At 47.7% G+C, this 23,070-nt stretch overlaps 1 pseudogene across 1 annotated transcript; it reads left to right on the forward strand.

The window, feature by feature from the left end:
• The first annotated feature begins 1,791 nt into the window (after positions 1–1,791).
• On the forward strand, positions 1,792–23,070 carry LOC122541545 (zinc-binding protein A33-like; annotated as a pseudogene). The gene is made up of 6 exons (XR_015753041.1): positions 1,792–2,429; positions 5,087–5,180; positions 5,274–5,507; positions 6,108–6,130; positions 8,490–8,605; positions 22,546–23,070. The product of XR_015753041.1 is annotated as a zinc-binding protein A33-like (transcript).

A 23,070-nucleotide genomic window follows, 5' to 3' on the forward strand; every position in this document is an offset into this window, starting at 1 on the left:
CGGATTTGTCCTACCTGCCTATCTCCTTTTCCACCTGTCCACTCCACCCTCTCTTCCCTGACCTGTCACCTTCAACCCCTCCCCCACTCACCCATTGTACTCTATGCTACTTTCTCCCCACCCCCACCCTCCTCTAGCTTATCTCTCCACGCTTCAGGCTCACTGCCTTTAATCCTGATGAAGGGCTTTTGCCCGAAACGTCAATTTCGAAGCTCCTTGGATGCTGCCTGAACTGCTGTGCTCTTTCAGCACCACGAATCCAGAATCCAAATTGAAGAGAGCCGAGTATCGCAGCAGCAGCGGGTCTCCCAGCTCCCCTCCTCTCCTCTCAAAAGGAAATCTGAGACTCCCCGCTGAAAACCATGACAGCGGGAATCTCAATCACTGTGAAGGGGATAACAACTCGGGAACTTGGAGTTAAAAATCACACAACACCAGGTTATAGTCCAACAGGTTTAATTGGAAGCACACTAGCTTTCGGAGCAACGCTCCTTCATCAGGTGATAGCGGAGGGCTCGATGGTAACACAGAATTTATAGCAAAAATTTACAGTGTCTTGGAGACGGGAACTTGGAGACAGTCAAGGCTGTAGATGCCGGAAGCCAGAGTCAATAGATGTGAAGCTGGAAAAGCAGAGCAAGTCAGAATTGGGGCGGTACAGTGGTTAGCACTGCTGTCTCACAGCACCAGGGTCCCAGGCTTTCCTGATGAAGGGCTTTTGTCCGAAACGTCGATTTCGAAGCTTCTTGGATGCTGTCTGAACTGCTGTGCTCTTCCATCACCCCTAATCCAGAATTTGGTTTCCAGCATCTGCAGTCATTGTTTTTACCTCTGTAGAGTTTGCACATTCTCCCCGTGTCTGCGAGGGCACCCTACCCTGGGTGCTCAGGTTTCCGCCCCAGTCACAAAGATGTGCAGGTTAGGTGAATTGACCATGCTAAACTGCCCATAGTGTGAGGTTCGTTCGTCAGAGGGAAATGGGCTTGGGTGGGTTGCTCGTCAGAGGGTCGGTGTGGACTTGTTGGGCCGAAGGGTCTGTTTCCACGCTGGAGGTAATCTAATCGATAGTATGGGCGGAGCAGAAACCCTCACAATTAGCGGGGGGGGGGGGGGGGGGGGGAGCGCAGAAGTTTAGAGGGAGGAGGTGGGGCTAGGGAAAGGAGATGAGAGGTGGGCGCAGGTAAGGATTATTGTAATTTGTCAGTGGGAGGGGTGGGGCGGATCAAGTTCAGGGATTTACAGAGCAATCAACCGAAACCTGCAACCCATTTTCAGTGATTAAAGACTTAACAGCAACCTAAGTTTGTCGAATACCTCGCATCAGTGTATGATGCTTTGATCTTTGACTATACATTCTGTGTCTTGTGATCCTGCGCCACCAGCTCCCTGACAAAGGAGCAGCGCTCCGAAAGCATATAACTCCAGATAAACCTGTTGGACTATAACCTGGTGTCATGCGATTGTTAACTTAGTAAATCTTAGTGTCGAGAAAGACGGTATTTAAATGTAAGAGTCTTACAGATCGGATCCCCGGAAAGACTGCCTCCGTAACTGTCATCTCACTATCTCGATATCTCATACTTTGTGTTTGAGGGTGAGCGGGTGCAGTCATTCACACAATCCAGTTCAGTGATCTGGATCTTTCACCGGGTTGCTCCAGACCGGGTTTGTAAAGGGCAGTGAGTTCAGTCTGCAGCAAAATTCAGGGAAAACTCGCTTCCCGCCCATCTCCATCCCCGCCCCCTCTCTGTCTCTCTCTGCCCCTCCCCAAGGGACAGCATTCTGTGTGTCTTCACCCTCCGGACCAGGGACCATCTCTCTCCCTCTGTTCAAGTTGTGTTTCTTCTTCAATATATGAATATTTCGTTTCGTCTCTGTCAAAATATCGAAAGGAGAAAGTTTAAAGTAATAATTGTTTGCAGTGAATTTCATCGGGAAACCCATGACCTGAATGTGTTTACCTGCGCAGGAACAGCGGGACTGGGAACGGTTTGAAACAGGAAGTGCTGAGATTGATCATGGTTTCCAGACAGCAGCTCCTGAGACTGACTGAGGAGGTAGTTTGTTCCATTTGTCTCGACTTCTTCACCGATCCGGTTACACTGGATTGTGGACACAATTTCTGCCGCTCCTGTATCACCCAGAGTTGGGAAAAGAAGGAGATAAACTCCTGCCCGGAATGTAGAGAGGAGTTTCCGGAAAGAAACCTCAGGGGAAATCGGGCCTTAGCGAATCTGGCCGAGGAGGCTCGAAAATTAAAGCTGGATCCGAAAGAGAAGGAAAGTAAACCTCACTGCGAGGAACATCAGGAAGATCTTAAACTGGTTTGTGAAACTGACAGGAAATTGATCTGTCTGATTTGTAGAGATTCGCGGGAACACAGAGAGCACCGCTTCCTGCCGATCAATGAGGCTGTTGAAATCTACAAGGTAAACAGTGTATTTTGTTAAAAATCACACAACACCAGGTTATAGTCCAACAGGTTTAATTGGAAGCACACTAGCTTTCGGAGCGTCGCTCCTTCATCAGGTGATAGTGGAGGGCTCAATCCTCGCACATAGAATTTATAGCAAAAATGTACAGTGTGATGTAACTGAAATTATACATTTAAAAAATGATTGTCTGTTAAGACTGTTGGAATGTTGCGTGCAATTCTGGTCTCCTTGCTATCAGAAAGATGTTGTGAAACTTGAAAGGGTTCAGAAAAGATTTACAAGGACGTTGCCAGGCTTGGAGGATCTGAGCTACAGGGAGAGGCTGAACAGGCTGGGGCTGTTTTCCCTGGAGCGTCGGAGGCTGAGGGGTGACCTTATAGAGGTTTACAAAATTATGAGGGGCATGCATAGGATACATAAACAAAGTCTTTTCCCTGGGGTCGGGGAGTCCAGAACTAGAGGGTATAGGTTTAGGGTGAGAGAGGAAAGATATAAATGAGACCTAAGGGGCAACTTTTTCACGCAGAGTATGTGGTGTATGGAATCAGCTGCCAGAAAATGTGGTGGAGGCTGGTACAATTGCAACATTTAAGAGGCATTTGGATGGGTATATGAATAGAAAGGATTTGGAGGGATATGGGCCGGGTGCTGGCAGGTGGGACTAGATTGGGTTGGGATATCTGGTCGGCATGGACAGGTTGGACCGAAGGATCTGTTTCCGTGCGGTACATCTCTACGACTCTATGACTCTAAGTCTTTCATCAGTTTGAATACCATGACAGTTTCACTTCTTTCATGTGTAAATCACAAAAACTTTTTTTTTAAAAGTTGCATTTTCAGGTTAGCTGTTAACAATGGTGATAGCTAGACAATATCTTGAAGGTGTTATCCCCTGTGTTCTCTGTCTATGCCATGATGTTTAGATTGATTCTAATCTAAAATGTGAGATAACGGAGTTTTACATAAATTCATGCAGTTTTTGAGCAAAGTACAATGTAACCCTACTAGTACAAATTCACCCCCCAAAATATGTGTGCATGTGGGTCTTTGTCTGTCTGTGTGTGTGTCTGTCTGGGTTGGGGGTTGAGTGTGAGCAAGTGTATGTGTGTGTAGTGAGTATTTTAAGTCTGCGAGGGGGTGCATGTGTAAGTGTGGGAGTGTGTGTGTCTGTAAGGGTGTGGGTGGGTGTCTGTGTGCGCGTCTGTGTATATGTGTGTCCGAGTGTATGTGTGTATAGGAATGCCTGTGTGTGAGAGAGAGTGTGTGTGTAGGTGTATCTGAGTGTGTGTATAATGCTATGGTGGTCACATGTAATGTGACATGAACTCAAGGCCCGGGTTGAGGCCCTCCCTATGGGTACCAAACTTAGCTATCAGCCTCTGATCGGCCACTTTTCCCTGCTGCCTGTCCCGAAGTCCGCCTCGGAGGATGGTCACCCGAAGGTCCAAGGTCGAATGTCCTGGACTACTGAAGTGTTCCCCAACTGGGAGAGAGCACTACTGTCTGTTGATTATTGTGCGATGCCCATTCACCCATTGTCGTAGCCTTTGCTCGGTTTCCCCAATGTACCATGCCTCCGGGCATCCTTGCCTGCAACGTATAAGATGGACAATGTTGGCTGAGTCACATGAGTACCTGCCATGTACAAGGTGGGAGGTGTTCCCACGCGTAATGGTGCTATCTATGTCCACACTTTGACACGTCCTGCAGCGCCTACCGAGACAGGGTTGTATGGAGTTGTCCTGAGAGCCGGGCAGTTTGCTACGAACAATGATCCGTTTTGAGGTTTGGCGGTTGTTTAAAGGCAAGCAGTGGAGGGGTGGGGAAGGTATTGGTGAGGTGCTCATCCTCATTAATAATGTGTTGCAAGTCACGAAGAGCATGGCGTAGTTTTTCAGCTCCTGGGAAATACTGAACAACGAAGGGTACTCTGTCGGTTGCAGCACATGTCTGTCTCCTGAGGAGGTCATTAAGGTTCCTTGCTGTAAAACTCCGTTACTCTCACTTTTTAGATTAGAATCAATCTAAACATCATGGCATAGACAGAGAACACAGGGGGCTAACACCTTCAAGATATTGTCTGCTATCATCATTGTTAACAGCTAACCGGATAATGCACTTACACATGAAAGAAGTGAAACTATCATGATATTCAAACAGATGAAAGACTTAACAGACCATCAATTCTTGAACTGCTGTGCTCTTCCAGCACGACTAATCCAGAATCAATTTTTCAATGTATACTTTCAGTTACATCACACTGTAAAATTTTGCTATAAATTCTGTGTGCTAGGATTGAGCCCTTCACTGATGAAGGATGAAGGATCGACGCTCCGAAAGCTAGTGTGCTTCCAATTAAACCTGTTGGACTATAACCTGGTGTTGCGTGATTTTTAATTTTGTACACCCCAGTCCAACACCGGAATCTCCAAGTCATTGTATTTTGTAATCGATATTTCTAATCAATCGCTTCAGGCCATTCTATGAGACACGTCCGGAGCAGGGAGACTCAGACACCTCCATCAGGGACCAGAGACAGGAACTCGATCGCTGATAATTGCTCTCCTGCAGCGTTAAATATTTTTAAAAAGGTTTTGTCGCATTTTCAGGAGCGAACACTTTAAGAATGTAATTTTATTTTCCAATTCCAGGATCAACTGAAATCTTCCTTAGATATTCTCAGAGAAGAAATCGGTGGTTTGCCAAACTGAACTGAAGCAGAAACTGAAGATTTCCGAAGTGAGGGTGAGCTCTCCCTGTGCTGGTTTTTTGGGATCTCGGTTAGTTTTGTTCCCTTTATCGCGGGACATTAATGAGGTTTCACATTTCATTTGGTAGGAACAGGCGAGCAGTCTGCAGACCCACATCACATCCGAGTTTACTAAAATGCACCAGATTCTCACTGAGAAAGAGCAGCGTTTACTCAGAGATCTCAGGGAAGAAGAGGAGAGGGTTGTGGAAATAATGCAGAAAAACCTTCGAGAGATTCAGGAGAATTTAAATTCTATTCAGGAGAAACTCTCAATTTTACAGAAACAGATGGAACAAAAAGACGAGCTGATGTTTCTGAAGGTGAGGGAAGATATTGCAGGTTATTTCAGACAGATTTCGGACATGATGACGACTGTAAAAATAATATGGAATTTAGTGCAAAAAACTGAACTGACCTTGTGACTGATCGGACGGTTCTGCTGTTGTCACTGAATCAGGGTCAGTGCTCCCGAAACGTTGACTGCGATTTCTCTCCAGCGATCCTCCCAAAACCTGCTGAGATTTTCCAATAATCTGTTTTTGTAACCGCTGCCGCATTTTCTGCAGATTCTCAGGAATACCGACATTTTCCCGGGAATGGGGTGTCATGTTCTTACTTGTTTTGTTAATATCTCCGTCTTCCCCAAGATTAATTATTTCCTGGAATTCCCATTGTAATCCAGTTCCAGTCCCATGTGAGAGTGTGTGGGCGTGTCTTTGTGCAGTGGGAGTGTGAGAGTCACTGTGTCTGTGAGCGGGATTGATGGTCATTTCCAGTTTATTTTAACATCTCCTCAATCTTCCTTCCAAAATGTATCACTTTCCACTTCCGTCTTTATGTCTGCTCATTTCAGCAGCGTGTCTGTCTCCTCCTGAAATCTGTTACTGCCATCCTCACTGTTTGTGATTCATTTCTTTCAGGAGGAAGCTTGTCGGAAGAGAAGGTAGGACATGCTCTTTACTGAAACCCTGCACAGTTTGCTCAATAACTCAGGGATATTATGGGTTTATTTTCTGGTTTAAAGGGCCAGGAACTCCGGTTATCGTTCACACGCGTGTATTTACAAGAAGCTCATTACAGGTTTTAAACAGTATTAATAAATTTAGAACCTGAGAGAGACATGTTTCCAGGGAATGGCCATCCCTCTCCCTGCAATACTGCTGACCAACCCGAGACAGTTAGAGTTTAAAGGAGGAATCACAGAGTCAGAGAGTCATAGAGATGTACAGCACAAAACCAGACTCTTTGGGCCAAGTCGTCCATGCTTACCAGTTACCCTAACTTAATCCCATTTGCCAACACTTGGACCATATCCCTTTAAACCCTTTTTATTTATATACCCATCAAGATGCCTTTACAATGTTTTAATTTTACCAGCCTCCATCACTTCCTCTGCAGCGCATTCCGTACATGCACCACCCTCGGCATGCAAGCGTTGCCCCTTCTGTCCCTTTTATATCTTTCCCCTCTCACCTTGAACCTATGCCCTCTACTTCTGGACTCCCCCACCCCAGGAAAAAGACCTTGACTGTTTATCCTATCCATGCCCCTCATGGTTCAATAAACCTCTATAAGGTTTCCCAGTGCTCCAGAGAAAACAGCCCTCACCTATTCAGCCTCTCCCTATGGCTCAAATCTTTCACCTCTGGCAACATCCTTGTAAATCTTTTCTGAACACTTTCAAGTTTCACAAGATCCATACAATAGGAAGGAGAACAGAATTGCACACAATATTCCAACAGTGGCAGAACCAATGTCCTGTACACAACATGACCTCCCAACTCCTGTACTCAATGCTCTGTCCAACAAAGGAAATCATACGTCTTCTTCACTATCCTATCTACCTGCGACTCTACTTTCAAGGAATTTTAAACCTACACTTGAAGGTCTCTTTGTTCAGCAACACTTCCCAGGATCTTTCCATAAAGTGTATAAGTTCTGCTCTGATTTGCTTTTTCAAAATGCAGCGCCTTGAATTTATCGAAATTAAACCTGATCTGCCACTCCTCAGCAATTAACACATCTGATCAAGATCCTGTTGTACTTCTTTGCTGTCCACTACACCTCCAATTTTGGTGTTATCTGCAAACTTACTAACCATACCTCCAATGTTCACACCCAAGTCATTTATATAAATGACAAAAAGTAGTTGACCCAGCGCCGATCCTTGTGGACACCACTGGACTCCAGTCTGAAAAGTTACCCTCTACCACCACATTCTGTCTTCAACCCTCGAGCCACTTCTCTATCCAACTAGCTAGTTCTCCCTGTATTCCATGAAATCTAACCCATGGGGATCCTTGTTGAATGCCTTACTGAAGTCCATATAGATCACATCTACTGCTCTGCCCTCATCAATCCTCTTTGTTACTTCTTCAAAAACCTCAATCAAGTTTGTGAGACATGATTTCCCACACACACAGCCACGCTTACTATCCCTAATCAGTCTTTGCCTTTCCAAATGTTTCTAAATCCTGTCCCTCAGGATTCCCTCCAAAGACTTGTTCACCAGCAATGTCAGGGTCACCGGTCTATAGTTCCCTGGCTTTTCCTTACCAACTTTCTTAAATAGTCGCACCACATTCGCCAACCTCCAATCTTCCTGCACCTCACCTGTGACTATTGATGATACAAATATCTCAGCAACGGATCCAGCAATCAGTTCCCCAGCTTTCCACAGAGTTCTGATGCACACCTGATCAGGTCCTGGGGATCTATCCACTTTTATCCATTTCAAAGTATCTAGATCCTCCTCCTCTGAAATATGGACATTTTTCAAGATGTCACCATCTACTTCCACACATTCTATATCTTCTACGTCCTTCTTCACAGAAAACACTGATGCAAAATACTCATTTAGTATCTCTCCCATCTCCTGGGGCTCCACCCAAAGGCTGCCTTGCTCATCTTTGAGGGGGCCTATTCTCTCCCTAGTTACCCTTTTGTCCTTAATACATTTATAAAAAGGCTTTTAGATGTTTCAGTTTCTTGTCTCTGTTCTACAAGCTCTCTTTACAATACAGCAGAAGGACAGAGGAAATGTTTATCATCTCCATGGTGTGTGATGTCTCAGTAACTAATCTGTTATCAGGACATTGGCCTTTCTCTGGACCTGGGGATTTCCAAACCTTGCCCTTGCATTATCTAATTCTTGTTGGATCAGTTACAAAATTAGGCTAAACATTTCACTTTCTAGCTCATTAACTCAAACATGAATAACAGTGAAAGCTAAAAAATTTAAATGATTTCATAAATATTTGAAAAAAGCAGAATTTATAATGTCAACTGTTTGATATTTACAGGATTAGCGAGTACGAGAACAAACTCTCAGCTGCTGATGACTCTCTGTCTCTCGCACAGTTCACCGGCCCTTTACAGTACACAGTCTGGAGAGAAATGTCACACAGCATTCACCCAGGTAAACATGTGTATTCATTTTTCTGATGATAGATCTAGTTGTGCACGGCCTCTCAGGCCCCAGTTTGCATCTTCACATCGCAAGTTGTTAATTCAGAGTGAACCTCCCTAGAAATGTCATACTTTCTGTGGGTCCGTTTGGAATGCAGGTTCATAGCTCCTTGAAAGTGGAATCGCAGGTAGATAGGATAGTGAAGAAGGCGTTTGGTATGCTTCCCTTTATTGGTCAGAGTATTGAGTACAGGAGTTGGGAGATCATGTTGCGGCTGTACAGGTCATTGGTTAGGCCACTGTTGGAATATGGCATGCAATTCTGGTCTCCTTCCTATCGGAAAGTTGTGGTGAAACTTGAAAGGGTTCAGAAAAGATTTACAAGGATACTGCCAGGGTTGGAGGATCTGAGCTACAGGGAGAGTCTGAACAGGCTGGAGCTGTTTTCAGTAGAGTGTCGGAGGCTGAGGGGTGACCTTACAGAGGTTTACAAAATTATGAGGGGCATGGATAGGATAAAGAAGCCAAGTATTTTCCCTGGGGTGGGGGAGTCCAGAACTAGAGAACATAGGTTTAGGGTGAGAGGGGAAAGATATAAAAGAGACCTAAGGGACAAATTTTTCATGCAGAGTGTGGTACGTGTATGGAATGAGCTGCCAGAGGATGTGGTGGAGGCTGGTACAATTGCAACATTTAAGAGGCATTTGGATGAGTATATGAATAGGAAGGGTTTGGAGGGATATGGACTGGGTGCTGGTAGGTGGGACTAGAGTGGGATATCTGGTCGGCGTGGATGGGTTGGACCGAAGGGTCTGTTTCCGTGCTGTACATCTCTATGACTCTATGACTCTAAGTGTCTGAGACCATCAGCTCTGTGTGTCCGAGCAGTGAAGGGTTCTGTCTAATCAGAGGAATAGAGCATGGAAACATGATTTCTCGAGGAGACTGGGCTGGCTTCATCTGGAGTGACATTGGAGGAACAGTGTTTATTATAATATCAGGAAATCAGGAAGGCATGTAGACATTAAAGAGCCATTGTTAACAGGCACATATCTAAATTGTGTGAGAAACAAAAAAAGAAGTTGCTTGAAAAGCTCAGCAGATCTGGCAGCATCTATGGAGCGAAATCAGAGTTAACATTTCAGTTCGAGTGATGCTTCCTTAGAACAGATTCCAGCTCGGAAAATGGCAGTTTATATGCAGAGGATAGGGGGGAGGGAGAGAGTAAGGAGTAAATGATAGGTGGGGATAGAACCCAAAGAGAGAGAAGAGCAGTTAGACAGAAAAAGGAGTGGTTAATTATCTATGTAGGAGGGTTTATTGCTGTTAATGGCCAGCAAAAGGACATGTGCAATGTCAGACAATGTAAAAAAAGGCCTGGTGTGTTGGGTGGGGGAGCTCGTATATGGAGAAAGTGAGGTCTGCAGATGCTGGAGATCAAAGTTGAAACTTTATTGCTGGAACAGCACAGCAGGTCAGGCAGCATCCAGGGAACAGGAGATTCGACGTTTCGGGCACAGGCCCTTCTTCGTATATGGAAAAACTCAGACCCTAAAATTATTGAACTCGATACTAACTCCAGAGGAATGCAACGTTTGCAAGCAGAAAATGAGCACTGCAGCAAGCTTCTAATGGAGATATTGGGCTGGGAACAGGGTAGTGTTAAAGTTGAAAAGTGTGGCACTAGAAAAGCTCAGCCAGTCGGGCAGCATCCAAGGAGTAGGTGAATTGACTTTTCAGGCATAAGCTCTTCATCAGGAATCAGGAATGCTATGTTAAAGTGGCAGGCAACTGGAAGCTCAGGGTCTTTTTTTGGGTGGAAAGCAGATGCTCTTCGAAGTGGTCACCCAGTCTATGCTTTGTTTCCCCAACATAGCGGAGACTACATTCTGAGCAGCAAATACAGTAGACTAAATTGTGGGAAGTACAGGTAAAGTGCTGCTTCATCTGGAAGGTTGGTTTGGATCTTGGATACTGAGGAGAGAGGCAGGTGTTATAACTTCAGTGGTTGCAGGGAAGGTACTGTGAGACTGTGGCGGTGAGGTGGGAGTGAAGGAAGATTGCACCAGGGTGTCTCTGAGGGAATGGTCTTTGCAGAAAGCAGATAAGAGAGGGGAGGGGAATATTTGTCTGGTAGTGGCATTTCACTGGACATGGCTGAAATTGTAGCTAATGATCCTCTAGATGTGGATGCTGGTGGGATGTTAGGGAAGGACAAGGGGAAGCCTATCGTTGTTGCAGGAAGGACATGGGGATATGGGCAGAATTGTGAGAGATGGGTCAGCCCTGTAAACAAAAGTGCTGGTGTATCCTTGGTTGAGGAAGAAAGTGGACATCTTGGAGGCTCCCTAGTCAAAGTTGGTATCATCAGAACAAATGTGATGCAGATGGAAAAATTGAAAGAATGGAATGGAATTGTTACATGTAGCAGGATGCAGAATGCAGTCCCTTTAACTGCAGTCCCTTTAACTGTAAGAGTCAGGGGTTTATAATGAATACTGGTGGCCTGTCTATTCCCTGGAAATGAATGGAAGAGTCAGAGCTGGACCAGGTTAAGGTGAGAGCGGGATGGACATTGGAAGTGAAATTGATAAACTTTTCCAGTTGAGAGAGTGAGGCAGCATTAATGTTATCACTGACATACCATAGAAAGAATTGTGGGTGGGGGCCGGAATAGGACTAGCACAAGGAATGTTTCAACTACCACACAAAGAGACAAGTTTAACTGTGGCCAATGTTGACCTGAGGAAAATGAGAGGAGTTAAAAGAGAAATTGTTCAGGGTGAGGATGAGCTCAGCCAAGAGGAGGGAGGGTGGTGGAGGGTGGGGAGGGCTCAGGCCTTTGTTCCAGGAAGAAGCGGAGAGCCCTGAGACCATCCTGGTGGGGGATCGAGGTGTAGAGGGATTGCACATCCATGGTCAAGAGGATGTGGCTGGAGTCCACAAATTGGAAGTTTTGGAACTGGCATAAAGCATCAAGGTAGGAAGTGATGCATTCTTGTAGGGTTGGAGCGGGCAGAAACAATGGGTTTGCCCTGGCAGTCCTGTTTGTGAATGTTCACAAGGTGGTAGAAGTGAGCAGTGTTGGGTTGGGGGACTATCGGCTGGGAGGTAGTGGGGGGGGGGGGGGAGATCACCAGATCAAATGAGGTTAGTGACTGTGGTTATCACAGTGGGCTGATGTTTCATTGAGGCTTCATTGTCCAGGGAGCGATAGGAGGAGGTATCTGAGAGCTGATGCTCAGCCTCTGCAATGCAGAGGTCAGTCTGTCAGGCTACAACAGCCCCACCCTGATCATCAGGCTTCATAAAAAAGTCAGGGTTGGATCTAAAAGCACTGCCTTCAAGCTGACAGCCCGCCAAACCCACACAGCTCACTTCTACTTCCTTCCCAAAATTCACAAGCAAACACATTGTTTCCGCCTGCTCCTGCCCCATAGAGCTCATCAATTTTTACCTTGACTCAGTCTTTGCTGAACTGGTCCAGTCCCTGGCAACATATTTGATGAAGGGATGGATAAGGTGAGCCAGGGAGACAGAACACCTAATAGTGGGGACTAAAGGAAGTGAAATAGGGCTGGCTGTACTGAAAGTACCTCATGTCATGACAGGGCCTGGGATGTCCGTATGGGCAAAGGACGTGGAAGAAGGTGTTCAGGCCCTGACATTATTGAACTCAATTCTGACTCCTGAAGACTGCAGGGTCCCCAAGTGGGAAATGAGATCCTGTTCTTCCAGATCGAGGCTCAGCACAAACTGGAAGAACAGCATCTCATTTTCCATTCCATTTAGGCCACATCATCAGAGAGAATCATAGAGATGTACAGCACAAAAACAGACCCTTCAGCCCAACTCATCCAAGCTGATCAGATATCTTAAACTAATCTAGTCTCATTTGCAAGCATGTGGCCCATATCCCTCTAAAACCTTCCTATTAATTTACCCACCCAGATGGCTTTTAAATGCTGTAATTGTACCAGCCTACACCTCTTCGTCTGGCAGCTCACTCCATACATGCAACACCCTCCGTGTGAAAACGTTGCTTCTTAGATCTCTTTAAAATTTTTCCTTCTCCACAGTAAATCACTGACGTGAAATATTCATCTAGCATCTCAAGCATCTTACACACATAGACATCTCACCCTACACCTATGCCCTCTAATTCTGGATCCCCAACACCTTTTTACCCTATTTACCCTATCCATACCCCTCATGATTTTATAAATCTCTATAAGGTCACCCCTCAGCCTCCAACGCTCCAGGGAAAACAGCCCCAGCTGATTTAACATCTCCCTATGATTCAAATATTCCAAGCCTGGCAACATTTTGTAAATCTTTTCTGAACCCTTTCAAATTTCACAACATCCTTCTGATAGGAACGAGACCAGGATTGCAAATAATATTCCAAAAGTGGCCAAACCAATGTCCTCTATGGCCGCAGTATTACCTCCCAGCTCCTAAACTCAATGCTCTGATCAACAAAGGAAACCAACCGTCTTCTTCACTGTCCTATATACCTGTGACTCTACTTTGATTGAAACCTGAACCTGCACCGCAAGGTCTCTTTGTTCAGCAACACTCCCCAGGATCTTACCATTAAGTGTATATATCCTGCTCTGATTTGCATTTTCAAATGCAGCACTTCACATTTATCTAAATTAAACTCCATCTGCTAATCCTCGGCCCATTGGCCCATCTGATCAAGATCCCATTGTACTCTGAGGTAAACTTCTTCGCTGTCCACTACACCTGCAATTTTGGTGTCGCCTGCAAAATGACCAACTCTACCAGCTGTATTCTCATCCAAATGATTTAGATAAATGACAAAAAGCAGTGGACCCAGCACTGATCCTTGTGGCACACCACTGGTCACAGGCCTCCAGACTGAAAATTAACCCTCCACCACTATCCTCTGTCTTCTACCTTCGAGCCAATTCTGTATCCAAATGGCTAGTTCTCTCTGTGTTCTATGAGATCTAACCTTGCTAACTAGTCTATCCATGAGGAACCTTGTCAAATGCCTTACTGAAGTCCATATTGATCACTTTAATCGCTCTCCTCTCATCAATCCTCTTTGTAATTCCTTCAAAAATCCTAACAAGTCAGTGAGACATGATTTCCCACGCACAAAGCCATGTTGATCAAACCCAATCAGTCCTTGTCTTTCCAAATACATGTAAATCCTGACCCTCAGGATTTCCTCCAATAACTTGCCCATCACCGATGTCAGGCTCACCAGTCTATGGTTCCCTGGTTTTTCCTTACCACCTTTCTTAAATAGTGGCACCACATTACCCAACTTCCAGTCTTCCAGAACCTCACTTGTGACTATAGATGATATCAATATTTCAGCAAGGGACCCAGCAATCACATCCTTAGTATCCCACAGAGTTTTAGGGTACACCTGATCAGGTCCTGGGGATTTATTCACCTTGATGCATTTTAAGTGGTGGGGCACCTCTGACATATGGACATTTTTCAAAATGTTACCATGTATTTCCCCACATTCTATATCTTCCATGTCCTTCTCCACAGTCAACACTGATGCACAATACTCACCTAGTAATATCCCATCTCCTTCTGTTTCACACAGAGGCTGCCTTGTGATCTATGAGGGGCCCTATTGTCTCCCCAGTTACCCTTTTGTCCTCAATGCATTTATAAAATCCCTTTGGATTCTCCTTAACACTATTTGCCGAAATTTTTGGTATATCCCCTTTTTGCCCTCTTGATTTCCTTTTAAGTATACTCCAACTGCCTTTGTACACTTCTAATGATTCACTCAATCTGTGCTATCTTTTCCTGATGTATGCTTCTTTCTTTTTCTGAACCAAAAAGTTCAATTTCTCCAATCATCCATCGTTCCCGACACCTACCAACCTTCCCTTTCAGCCACAGAGGATTGTACTATCTCTGGACTGTCATTATCGCATTTTTGAAGGCTTCCCATTTTCCAGCCATCTCTTCAACTGCGAATATCTGTCCCCAATCAGCTTTTGAACAGTCTTGCCTAATACCATCAAAACTGGCTTTCATCTAATTTAAAACTTCGACTTTTCCATCACTATTTTAAAACTTCAATTGCACTCCCCCTTGCTCCATCTCTCCTCACATTTTATACTCATCCTACACCAACATCAATCACATCACTCACATGGCCCTCTTACCCTCATATCTACCTGTCCTCACTCTCTCCTGTCACTCACAGTTCCCCTCATTTTCTCTTCCAGCCGACTCTCCAATTACTCCCCCACCTCACTCCAACTCTCTCACACTCATCCCGTGACTCTTCATTCTCCTGTTATGGACCAGGCCAGACCCCCTCAAGACATTTCAAGAAGGTAGCCCAGACCCGAACATTTCTGGTTGTTTGCAGCAGGTGTACAGTGGATATTCCAGGAGGGATATAGCTGGCCCAATCACTCATTTTTAAACAGAGAAGTATTTATTTACACATGAACAGAAGAAAACTGAATTTCGAATAATAACTTAAAAACCCAATCGACTCAATCACAACTTTGAGTCATAGAGATGTACAGCACAGAAACAGACCCTTTGGTCCAACTTGTCCATGCTGACCAGATATCCCAACCCAATCTAGTTCCACCTGCCAGCACCCAGCCCATATCCCTCTAAACCCTTCTTATTCATATACCCATCCATATGCCTTTTAAATGCTGCAATTATACTATCCTTTATCACTTCCTCTGGCAGCTCATTCCATATCAGTACCACCCTCTGCATAAAAATGTTGCCCCTTAGGTTTCTTTTATATCTTGCCTCTCTCACCCTAAGCCCTCTAATTCTGGACTCCCCCACCCCAGGGAAGAGACTTTGTCTATTTATCCTCACACTTCCCCTCATTTTCTCTTACAGCTGACTCTCCAATTGCTCCCCACCTCAGTGCAACTCCCTGACACTCACATCTCCCTGACTCTTCACTCCCCTGTTGTGGACCAGGCCACACCCCCTCAAAACATTTCAAGAAAGTAGCCCAGACCTTAACATTTCTTTTCAGCAGTCGCACAGTGGATATTCCAGGAGGGATACAGCTGGCCCAATCACTCATGATTTTATAAACTTTTACAGTATAAAGTTACCCCTCAGCCTCCAACACTCCAGGGAAAACAGCCTATTCAACCTCTCCCTATAGCTCAAATACTCCAACCCTAGCAACATTCTTGTAAATCTTTTCTGAACCCTTTCAAGTTTCACAACATCCTTCCGACTTAGTGATGTTGTTCCAAATATTTGCAACATCCCCATTAATACTGCCTTGGCAAAAAGAGAAAATTCAAGCCCAGATTCTTACAGGAGAGATGTCAGAGAGAGAGAGAGAGAGAGAGAGAGAGAGAGAGAATCAGAATCCGCATGGAGCTGTTTCTTTGTTCAACAGCCTCAAAAACATGACTTATTGCTAAAACCAAATCAAATCAAACCAAAACCAAGCGAAGCTGACCTGGTAGAAATGGCCACTCCTCTTTCATTGTAAAGTGTTTTATTTGAAAAAAACTTGAAAGCCTTTTAAAACCTGAGATAGTATCTGTTAGTTCTAATCAAATTGGCCCTAAAACCCGACACATGGGAATCTATGCCGTTATGACTACCACACACCCGCCCCCTCCCCCCACCCCCGAAAGAAAACACAGGGACAGCATCGTCACACCGCTCACTCACCCCACACGTGGTCTTCCCCCACACATCTCCCTTTCACTCTCTCCTCCCCCTCCTGATTCTCCTCCTCAGAATCATCCTCCTCATTTTCATTCCCCTCCCCCTCGCTGCCAATTTCCCTCTCCTTTTCTGTTACCCCCGCCTTTTACCTCTTCCACATTCATGACCTCGTACACAGCCTACCTCTTTATTCACCCCATCATTCTCTCCTCAGTTTCCTTATCCCTGCAGTCCGTGCCCCTCATTGCATTCCCCTTCTGTCTCTATACAGGCCCCACTCTCCTCCCCCTCCCTCCCCATCACTCTTCCATGGATTTCACTCACCACCCTCTAACCCTAACCATCACTCCCCCCTGATCTCCCACACCATTCCATCCTGCTCTCACTGTCTCCCTTCTACTCACTCCCCACTCCTACTCTCTTGACCTTACTCTCCCTACTACCCACCCTCACCTCTCCCACACCCTCTCTGCCATACTGCTCACTCTCCATTCACTCTTCCCTCTCATTCACTGTCCCCTCCAGCTCAGCTTCCCATCAGATCACTCTCCTCTCAACCTCATTCTTCTCATTCACTGTCCCTTAGCCTGACAGACCACGGCCTCACTGCATTCTCCACCCTCCACTCCACTCACCTCTATGTTCACCACATCTATCTAGTCCTCTTGATTGTTCACCATTCATCCTCCCCCATCCCCTTCATTGTTGAATCTTGACAACCTCTTCCCTCTTTCTCATTTTCCCCTCCACCTCCCCCTCCTTGTCACTCCACCTCCCCCTCCTTGTCACTCCACCTCCCCCTTACACTTTGGTTGCCCACTCTCTCCAATCTCCCTCCCCATCAATGCTCCCTCTCTCCCTCCTGCTCTCCCTTTCCCCTCAATATCACAGCCCCCTCCTGCTCTCTCTCACTATCCCCTCAAGCACAGTTTCCCAATCTGGTCAGTCTCCCCCTCAGCCTCACTCTGGTCTCACCTTTTGCCTCACACTGTCCCTCGCTCCCATCTCACATTTACCCTCCCCCTCCACTTGATTCCTCCATAATCACTCTGCCATGATTTCCCTAACCCTGACTCTCCCCTCTCTTTTAATCTTGCCTCCTCAGTATCACCTTCCCCTTCACTCTTGCCTCCACTTCTCTCCCTGTCCACCTCATCCTCAAATTCACTCATGGTGGCTCAGTGGTTAGCACTGCTGTCTCACAGCACCAGGGTCCCAGGTTCAATTCTAGCCTTGGGCGACTGTCTGTGTGGAGTTTGCACATTCTCCCCGTGTCTGCATGGGTTTTCTCCAGGTGCTCTGGTTTCCTCCCACTGTCCAAAGATGTTCAGATCAGGTGAATTGGCAATGTTAAATTGCCCCTAGTGTTAGGTGTATTGGTCAGAGGGGAGTGGGTTGCCCTTCGGAGAGTCGGTGTGGACTTGTTGGTCGAAGGGCCTGTTTCCATGCTGCAGGGAATCTAATCTAATCTAATCTAATCTTCACATTCCACAGACTTTCTCAACTTCCAAGACCTGACTGTCTCCTTCCTTTGAAACCCCTGTCTGACACTTACCTCATCTTGACTCTCCTCTCTCCCTCACAGACTCCACCTCATCCTCCAAATCACTCACCTCCAGAATTCCCTTATTTTGTTCTCTCACTTCCACATACGGATTAATTTCCCAGACTCCCACTCACCCATTCCTCTCATATATCTCGTCACTCCCTGCCACACAGCTTCCTCTCCCACTCACTCATCTCTCCCATGCCCAAAAGGAACCTGTCCTTCTTCCCTCCAGCTCAGCCATCCCTTCCTTCTCACTCTCACCTCCCTTTCTCTCTTCCCCTCACTCACTGCATCTTCACCTCTCAACCCTCCCACTCAGTCTCCCGATCTCCAATCCTCAAACGTTCACTTATTTGGCAGACTTTCTGTCTGCACCCTCCCATTCTACACTATGACTGACTCTTTCCTACCCCATCCCGAAAAGTCCCCTTCCTTCACAAAACCTCCACACCTTCTCCCATATCCTTACTTAGCTTCCACTCATTCCCTCCTCCATCACTTGTCCCATTTCTTCACTCTCCCATCCCCGATCTCAAATTTAAAAAGCTATCCCTCATTTCCTCCCACTCCTCATCATGCTTCTCTCTCCCTTCCCTGAAACCTCCCTTAAAAATGCAACCCCACTCTACCCTCCCTCAGACTCCCCACTCCCTTGCTACCCATCACTCCTGCCTCTCCTCACTATCCTCATTGATATCCACTCATATCATCTCACTCTCCCCTTCCTCTTGCATTCAACAACCTACCACTTACTGTTCCCCACCCTTAAAACCACTTACTGTCCGCTTTCCTCACTCTCCATTCTCCCTGACACTCATTTCGTTATCACACTCCTCCCCTTGCTCACTACCCCATTTCTCTTCCCTCCTCTCATTCTGCGCTTCCTGTCCCTCTCCCTTCCCAGTTCCATCACCCTCAGTCTCCTACTCACTCTCCCCTCCTAATTCATATCTTCCTCCTGGACCTATTCGTCTTCCAATCTAGTCCCATCTCCCATTGCAGTTCATGTCCCATCCCTCTCTCCCAGTCTCTCCTCTCCCTCATGCTGCCCTCTCCCCACCTTGTCCATACCGTTCACACTCACTAACTCTTTCACTCTCCCACACCTCATTCTTCCCATTGCTCTACCCACCCCCTCCAGGCCCCCAAAGTCTGACACTCCCCTTTGCTGTCTCATACCCCCTTGCTCTCCTCTCACTCACACTCTACTTCCCCACACCCATGTGCTTCTTCTCCATCCACTTCTGCCACACTCTCTGCTCCTCGCTCTCCCCTCACAATCTGCTTCAGTTTACCATCCCCAGCACACTCCCACTTGCCACTAACTTCACACTTGCCATCCCCATAATGCCCCCTTCTTCTCCCACTCCACCTGACTCTCCAGATGATGCTGCACTCCCCAGCCTGCTCTCTCCCTCCCCAGCCCTCGGTTGACCCCTTCTCATCACTGAGGAGAAAGTGAGGACTGCAGATGCTGGAGATCAGAGCTGAAAATGTGTTGCTGGAAAAGCGCAGCAGGTCAGGCAGCATCCAGTGAACAGGAGAATCGACGTTTCGGGCATAAGCCCTTCTTCAGGAATGAGGAAAGTTTGTCCAGCAGGCTAAGATAAAAGGTAGGGAGGATGGACTTGGGGGAGGGACGTCGGAAATGTGATAGGTGGAAAGAGGTCAAGGTGAGGGTGCTAGGTCAGACTGGGGTAGGGGCGGAGAGGTCAGGAAGAAGATTGCAGGTTAGGAAGGCAGTGCTGAATTCGATGGATTTGACTGAGACAAGGTGGGGGGAGGGGAAATGAGGAAACTGGTGAAATCCGAGTTCATCCCTTGTGGTTTGAGGGTTCCGAGGCAGAAGATGAGGCGCTGTTCCTCCAACCGTCGTGTTGTGGTCTGGCGATGGAGGAGTCCAAAGACCTGCATATCCTTGGTGGAGGGGGAGGGGGAGTTGAAGTATTGAGCCACAGGGTGGTTGGGTTGGTTGGTCCGGGTGTCCCAGAAGTGTTCTCTGAAACACTCCGCAAGTAGGCGGCCTGTCTCCCCAATATAGATGAGGCCACATCGGGTGCAGAGGATGCAATAGATGATGTGTGTGGAGGTGCAGGTGAATCTCTGGTGGATATGGAAGAATCCCTTGGGGCCTTGGAATGAAGTGAGGGGGGAGGTGTGGGCGCAAGTCTTGCACCTCCTGCGGTTGCAGGGGAAGGTGCCGGGAGTGGAGGTTGGGTTGGTGGGGGGTGTGGATCTGACGAGGGAGTCATGGAGGGAGTGGTCTTTACGGAATACTGATAGGGGAGGGGAGGGAAATATATCCTTGGTGGTGGGGTCCGTTTGGAGGTGGCGGAAATGACGGCGGATGATGCGCTGTACATGGAGATTGGTGGAGTGGTAGGTGAGGACCAGTGGGGTTCTGTCCTGGTGGCGGTTGGAGGGGCGGGGCTCAAAGGTGGAGGAGCGGGAAGTGGAAGAGATGCGGTGGAGGGCATCATCGACCACGTCGGGGGGGATAATTGCGGTCCTTGAAGGAGGCCATCTGGGTTGTACGTTTTTGGAACTGGTCCTCCTGGGAGCAGATGCGGTGGAGTCGAAGGAATTGGGAGAATGGGATGGCATTTTTACAGGGGGCAGGGTGGGAGGAGGTGTAGTCCAGTAGCTGTGGGAGTCGGTCGGTTTGTAGTAGATGTCCGTGTTGATTCGGTCGTCTGAGATAGAAATAGAAAGGTCGAGGAAGGTGAGGGAGGAATCTGAGACTGTCCAGGTGAATTTGAGGTCGGGGTGGAAGCTGTTGGTGAAGTGGATGAACTGTTCAACCTCCTCGTGGGAGCACGAGGCGGCGCCGATACAGTCATCGATGTAGGATGAACTGTTCAACCTCCTCGTGGGAGCATGAGGCGGCGCCGATACAGTCATCGATGAACTGTTCAACCTCCTCATCGCTACATCGATGACTGTATCGGCGCTGCCTCGTGCTCCCACGAGGAGGTTGAACAGTTCATCCACTTCACCAACAGCTTCCACCCCGACCTCAAATTCACCTGGACAGTCTCGGATTCCTCCATCACCTTCCTCGACCTTTCTATTTCTATCTCAGACGACCGAATCAACACGGACATCTACTACAAACCGACCGACTCCCACAGCTACCTGGACTACACCTCCTCCCACCCTGCCCCCTGTAAAAACGCCATTCCATTCTCCCAATTCCTTCGACTCCGCCGCATCTGCTCCCAGGAGGACCAGTTACAAAAACGTACAACCCAGATGGCCTCCTTCTTCAAGGACCGCAATGTCCCCCCCGACGTGGTCGACGATGCCCTCCATCGCATCTCTTCCACTTCCTGCTCCTCCGCCCTTGAGCCCCACTCCTCCAACCGCCACCAGGACAGAACCCCACTGGTTCTCACCTACCACCCCACCAATCTCCATGTACAGCGCATCATCCGCCGTCATTTCTGCCACCTCCAAACGGACCTCACCACCAAGGATATATTTCCCTCCCCTCCCCTATCAGCATTCCGTAAAGACCACTCCCTCCATGACTCCCTCGTCAGATCCACACCCCCCACCAACCCAACCTCCACTCCCAGCACCTTCCCCTGCAACTGCAGGAGGTGCAAGACTTGTGCCCACACCTCCCCCCTCACCTCCCTCTAAGGCCCCAAAGGAAACTTCCATATCCACCAGAAATTCACCTGCACCTCCACACACATCATCTATTGCATCCTCTGCGCCCGATGTGGCCTCCTCCATATTGGGGAGTCAGGCCGGCTACTTGCGGAGCATTTCAGAGAACACCTCTGGGACACCCGGACCAACCAACCCAACCACCCTGTGGCTCAACACTTCAACTCCCCCTCCCAAGGATATGCAGGTCTTTGGACTCCTCCATCGCCAGATCACAACAACACGACGGTTGGAGGAAGAGCGCCTCATCTTCCGCCTAGGAACCCTCCAACCACAAGGGATGAACTCCGGATTTCACCAGTTTCCTCATTTCCCCTCCCCCCACCTTGTCTCGGTCAAATCCATCGAATTCAGCACCGCCTTCCTAACCTGCAATCTTCTTCCTGACCTCTCCGCCCCCACCCCAGTCTGACCTATCACCCTCACCTTGACCTCTTTCCACCTATCACATTTCCGACGACCCTACCCCAAGTCCCTCCTCCCTACCTTTTATCTTAGCCTGCTGGACAAACTTTCTTCATTCCTGAAGAAGGGCTTATGCCTGAAACGTCGATTCTCCTGTTCCCTGGATGCTGCCTGACCTGCTGCGCTTTTCCAGCAACACATTTTCAGCCCTACTCATGACTCTCACCTAAGCACTTAACCATCCCAGTGCTCAGCTCCCTCTGAGCTCCCTCTCATTCTCCAGACCTCTCTCTCTCATACCACCCCTTCACTCTCTCCTTCTCACTCTCCACCCTCTCGCCCACATCACACCCCCCCCCCCCCACCCCTTAACCTTCCACTCCCTCCTGCGATAAGGTTAATGTTTGGGTGAGGGTTCTGTTCTTCATTTCCCCAAACACTCCCCTCCAAATGAACCCTCTCACCTCGCTCACTTCTCCTTCCCGAGCCCTCTGCCTTACCCATCCTTCCACCTCGTTCCTCCACTCGCATCACTCACTGCACCCTTTCTCACTCACTACCCTTTCCCTGCCCCTCCCATTCTTCTCTCCCTGCTCCCCTCACTCTCCCTTCCTCTCTCTGACGGTGCTATTTGATCTCTCCCCCAGCTCCAGCCTCTCTGACTCTGGATCTGAACACAGCGCATCCACGGCTCATCCTGTCTGAGGACCGGACCAGTGTGAGATTTGGAGATACACAACAGTCCCTCCCTGACTCCCCAGAGAGATTTAATTCCTGGGCCTGTGTCCTGGGATCAGAGGGATTCACATCAGGGAGACATTACTGGGAGGTGGAGGTGGGGGAGAAGACCTGGTGGTATCTGGGAGTGGCCCGAGAGTCTGTGAAGAGGAAAGGGGGGATCACCCCGAGCCCGGAGACCGGATTCTGGATTGTGAAGCTGGTACCCGGATGCCGTTATTTTGCCACCACCTCCCCCTCACTGACTCCCCTCTCCCCGAATGTGAATCCCTGGAAGATCGGGGTTTTCCTGGACTATGAGGGTGGACAGGTGTCATTTTACAATGCGGACACCATGTCCAATCTCCACACTTTCACCCACACTTTCACTGAGAGGCTCTTTCCCATCTTCAATCCAGGAGAGAATATCGACAGGAAAAACTCCGCACCGCTGA

Source organism: Chiloscyllium plagiosum, unplaced genomic scaffold (genome assembly GCF_037043375.1).
Source record: "Chiloscyllium plagiosum isolate Xiang-an unplaced genomic scaffold, Cpla_swu_hap1 HiC_scaffold_35, whole genome shotgun sequence".
Taxonomy (NCBI): Eukaryota; Metazoa; Chordata; class Chondrichthyes; order Orectolobiformes; family Hemiscylliidae; genus Chiloscyllium; species Chiloscyllium plagiosum.